At 48.7% G+C, this 5,200-nt stretch overlaps 1 long non-coding RNA gene across 1 annotated transcript in view; it reads right to left on the bottom strand.

Annotated features, from left to right (window-relative positions):
* Positions 1 to 2,817: 2,817 nt before the first annotated feature.
* Positions 2,818 to 5,200, bottom strand: part of LOC123379047 — a 26,184-nt gene continuing 23,801 nt past the window's right edge. Inside the window, exon 5 of the long non-coding RNA XR_006583000.1 lies at positions 2,818 to 3,012. This is a non-coding gene — a long non-coding RNA (uncharacterized LOC123379047). The remainder of the gene's footprint in view (positions 3,013 to 5,200) is intronic.

The raw sequence follows: 5,200 nt of genomic DNA, 5'->3' as shown, positions 1-5,200 counted from the left end.
GACTTCCGCCTCCTCCGCCCCACTACACCCTCTCACGCCTGACACTCTCTACACACGGTCACTTCCGTCCACACACCCCCGAGCCTCCCTAAGACTTTGCCACACGCAGCACACGCACTTGCAACCAACGGTCCTGGAATGGCTCCCACAGCACGCGAGATCATACGCTATTTAAGCGGTAGTTACCGAAACAGCAGCCCCTGCGCTCCCCTATTTGCATAGCACACGCCCTATCCGTGACGTCACGGGAACGCGCCTTCCCTCCAGCCCATGCCTAGCCCTTGCCCCTTCCTCAATATAGCCAGCCAACCCTCAGGAGGGTGAAATTGGCTTGTCCCTCTCTTCCTCCAAGTGCCCGCCTGCTGGGGCAGAGGGTGTGAGTTCTGAACCTCCGGCCGGCGGGGAACCTGTCTGGGAGGCTGCTGGCGCCTGTGTACCTTTCTTTAAATAAATAAGGCCTTTTGCAGCGCCTCAGTGGCTCAGTCCCCTTAGGGTCTGACTCTTGGTTTGGGTTCTCTCGCTTCGTCTCTCTCTGCCCCTCCCCTACTCAAAAGCGCACATGTGTGCGCGCTCGCGCTCTCTCGCGCTCTCGCGCTCGCTCGCTCTCTCTCTCTCTCAAAGTAAATAAACATTAAAAAAAATTACCTTTCAATGTGTAGAGCGCAACATTTAGGACTACAAAGGAAAGGGTTCCTTTCAAGTTCGGTGAGTTACCTCTGCGATGCATTTCAAAAAATTTTTGAAGCTATCCGGTATCGAAAGAAACTGAATTTATGAAACTAGACACAACAGCCAGGTGACTGCAAACCAACCCTTCTGTTTTTACCCCTATTGGTGTTCCAGGCTGGAAACCCAGCTTCAAGGCTATGTGAACATTAAAAGTAGATTCTGTTCTGTTGCTCAAATCACAGAACATTTACTGAAAAGTTCTCCTCTGGAAACGGTAAAGCAAGGGCTCTGTGGCCACTGAGGCCACTGAAGGACATGGCAACAGGGATTAGGCGACAGTGTCGCAACTGAATGTGAATCAAGTTTGATCCAGACCCCATTCCCTGAATCCTGGCAGCCAGACGCACTGTCCAGGTGCGAGTGAAGAAATACGTTCCGGAGAATCTGACCAGCCTTGTAACAGAAACACCGTGTCCGGCTCCATATTGCTTCTATTTCCCTTGCTGCTGCATCTCACAGCTTAGAATTATCTGCTTGCTTAGCTCTACCCTGGGCATGTGACAGCTAAGATTTGCAAAATCTGCTTTGCACCTGAAATCTACCTCACCTGAGGAGACGAGGAAGTAGGTACAGAAAGGACTATGCTCTGTTTAAGATGTACAGGATCGACATGACCAGATTCCTGTACACAGAGATCAACTGACCAAGGACAAAAAACCTACACGGCCTCCCTCAGATGTCTGCAGATGTCAGCCACCTTTTGACTCCAGCCCCCTCCCACTTCCCCCTTTTGCCAACATAAAAGAAACTTGGATTTCATGCCAAGAGGAGATGGTTCGTTGGGAGAATAGTCCACCATTTCCTCGGTTTGCTGGATTTCTGAATAAAGTCGCTTTCTTTGTCCCCACGTCTTGCCTCTCCATTTGCCTGTCACACAGGGAGCAGGACGAGCTTGGACTCGCTAACAGCCTGAGAGGAAAGACGTGGCATCAGCCTGTAAGGGATTGCCTGGAGAGACTTGGCTTTAGATACTGCAGTCGGGGAAACAAACTTCAATATAAAACCGAGGGCAACTCCCAAAGACGGCAAGGAGAACTGTGGATTTACAGCCAAAGGAAAGAGTGAGGGAGTCAGTGACTGGAAAATTGCTACAAGGAACTTGTTTAGATATCAAGGATGGGGGGATTCTTGCTGGAACTGGGCTTGGAAGGCTGAGGACTAGGACTAACTGAGGGCCCCAGGAGCCTGACTTCAGTTAGTCAACGAGGGAGTCCTTGCCAACCCTACAGTGCCGCTCCTGTTAAAAAGCAAAAGCCAAGCAAGAAGAGCAAAGGCTTATTTATTCAGGGCTTGCGTTTTTGCAGAGACTGAAATGAAAGGAAGGCAGAGGAGTGGGAGAACTTTACAGTAGAAAAATGGGAAGGCTTCAGGTGTGCCCTGACCTGATTGGAGGCCGTTGGCATGGGTAAGCTGTAGGCAGGTATTAACCTTAAAAAGAAAAGTTATTTTCCCAGCAAAAATGGGCTTATTTGGGAACAGCAGAGAAATGCAATCCAGGACATTCATGCTATGGCAGAGCCACAGGCAAGCTGAATAAACAAAGGAGGGGAATATCACTAGATGGAGGAGAAGGAGGCAGTTGAGAGAGGCTGTTTTGAAGTAAAGTCCATGGGAGAAAAGCAAGAGTTCAGGGTGATGACTGTTTCTCATTGGCTCCCTCCACTGGGGTGGGGGGGGGGGGGGTGGGGGGTGGGGGGGGAGGGGGGTGGTCGTCAATTTCTTGTAGGAGATGCAATATACATTCTTCTTCCTATTGGGGCCTGTCATTGATGACTCTTTCCCGTTGAGAATTCTTCTGTTGGGGTCTACAATTGGCAATTCTTCCTGTAATTCATGTTGAGTGGTATAGCTCCCCCTTCTGGCCTCCCAACTCCATTCTAGTGAGGTTTCCCGTTCTTAATTTTCACACTGGCTGACTAGAATTTAGAGGTATCCTGTGAGGTTGGTGGGGGTGCATACCTGGCTTTCTCTGGTTGGTCCTAAGTTGGAAGCAGGAACAAACACGAGGGAAATTATCAATTACCAAGTCCTGGCATTGTGGATGGGTATACTGGCATGCTCAGACTGTTCTAACAGAACACCACAGACTGCCTTAAACAACAGCAATTTATTTCTCACAGTTCTGGAGGGTGGGAAGTCCAAGATCCAGGTGCCATCAGGGTAGGTTTCGAATCCGGCCAAATATGCTACCCCCAAATAGGCCACTTTGGCTTAAGGATTATTTTCAGCGAAGGGCATGCTTGAAAAACAGATGCAAGAGTGCTCTGACCTCCTTTCTTCTTCCTAAGAGCAGAAGATAAAATTGCCATGGGAAAGATGCCCTCCCTATACCAGGAGGAGAGAAAGGGTCTTGTCACCAGATTTAGGAAGTCGAGGCTGAGAGAAATCTGTACAAACAGACCTGGTTAAAATAACCCTGATCTGTGTCTTTTGCCTCCTCGTATATTTTGGTTCCTTTTCGTAATTACTACTCTTTGCCGCACCTAGTACATGACCACTTAGGTCTAAGTACTTTTTGGATCTTTCTTCTTCCTTGAAAGCTCCCATGTGCATGGGAAGGATTTCTATGTTCTTCTCCTGCTAATCTGTTTTATGTCAACTTAATGCTGAGGCCCAGCCTGAGACCTTAAGAGGGTAGGGGAAAGAGTTTAGCCTCCCCTACAGCTTCCTTCTGAGGCCTCTTGTCATGGCTTATAGGCAGCCCCCTCTTGCCATGTGCTCACAGGACCTCTGCTAAGAAGAGGGGGAGGGGAGGGTGTTGAGGAAACATATCTTGAGTTTTCACTGCCCCAGAGGTGTTAATCCAGGAGTAGCAGGTGGTGCTGGCCACAGCACAGACACCTCTTTGCTCCACTAAAAAACAATCAAGAGCTATTTTATTATCAAGAACCATTTTGGGGGTGGCTGGGTGGCTCAGTGCCTCAGTCGGTTGAGCCTCCCACTTCGGCTCAGGTCATGACCTTGCGGTCCGTGGGTTCGAGCCCCGCGGCGAGCCCCGCGTCTGGCTCTGTGCTGACAGCTCGGAGCCTGGAGCCTGCTTCAGACTCTGGCTCTCCCCTTCTCTCTGTCCCTCCCCCACTCACGCTCTGTCTCTCTCAAAAATAAATAAACATTAATTTTTTTTTTTTTTTTTAAAGAACAACTTTGGCCAGAGAGTCTAAGGATCCTTGCTGGGCAATTACTGCTTTAGCAGATTCTGCAATAACTTTAAGAATTAAGAAGTTCCTGATCATAGATAGCCTCATTTATTTTTATCCCTTGTCAGGGAGCAGGGATCTGCCAGTAAGAGTGAATCCTGACTCATGAAAGCCTGGTAGGTCCTCTCTAACTCACAATGTAAACAGGGATTCGGCCAATGAGATGGCTCATTTTGCTTGTGACAAGCTAGGGGCAGAATGAGATTTTGTCCTAGACTTAAATAAAAGGTTGTTCTAAGTTCCAGAGGTTCCCCCCACCCCCCACCCCGTTAGCAATGGTCTGGGGGATAAAGATGAAGGTGTTATCTTTCCAGGCCAATGCCAGAGGAAAGGAAAGGAAAGGAAAGGAGAAAGGGTTTCACGTTTTGTTCAAGTGTGAAATCTTGATCTGTTGTCTTGGGTGGGAGCAGTCTACCTCAAAGGCAACTGCTTCTTTTCATCACTTTGATTTGAAAGTCTCCAGCATCTACACAGGCCCAGGTATCAGGTGGAACGTTTTTTAGCTGTGTGATGTGTACCCAAGGGTCCATGCTTCCCAGTTTTGTGGCAGTATTTGTGGTCAGGAGCACTTGGTTAGATCCCTCCGAATGAGGCTCACGGGCAGTCTTCCTCTGATGACATTTCCAGAATACCCAGTAGTCACCGGGCTACACGGACTGTGACCAACAGAATCTTTTAAATTGGGATCTGGGAAGTCTTCTTTAACCTACTGATGATAGATGTGCCTGAGCAGAAGACACTACAGACTTACAGCAGCTGGTAATCCTAGCATGAGGTGACAAGGGAACAACATAAGGTTACACACTGACAGAACTCTGAGAAGTCTGCAAGGTTTTTGTTAAGGTCTGTATTTTTCCAGTGATATGGAGATTGTGGGGGGTGCACGGCAAGTGGAAAACACACTTTCTTTCTTCCTTTCTTTTTTAAATTTTTTAAGTTTATTTATTTATTTGGAGAGAGAGAGTGAGCAAGCATGAGCGGGGGAGGGGCAGAGGCCGAGGGGGAGAGAGAATCCCAAGCAGGCTCCACACTGTCAGTGCAGAGCCCCATGCAGGGCTCGAACTCACCAACCGTGAGATCATGACCTAAGCCTAAATCAAGAGTCTAGACGCTTAATCCACTGAGCCGCCCAGGCCCCCCGGAAACACACTTTGTAACAGCCTTTATTCTTACTGTGGGGGCATCAGCCCGTCTGGAGAACGTAACGTACCAGGGCGAGAATATATTGATGACCTGTACTAGGTGGCAACTGGATGAAGTCCAGCTGCAGGTGT

This window comes from Felis catus, chromosome C1 (genome assembly GCF_018350175.1).
Source record: "Felis catus isolate Fca126 chromosome C1, F.catus_Fca126_mat1.0, whole genome shotgun sequence".
NCBI lineage: Eukaryota > Metazoa > Chordata > Mammalia > Carnivora > Felidae > Felis > Felis catus.
Note: the sequence above shows the minus strand (reverse complement) of the source record. Positions and strands in the feature narration are given on the sequence as shown.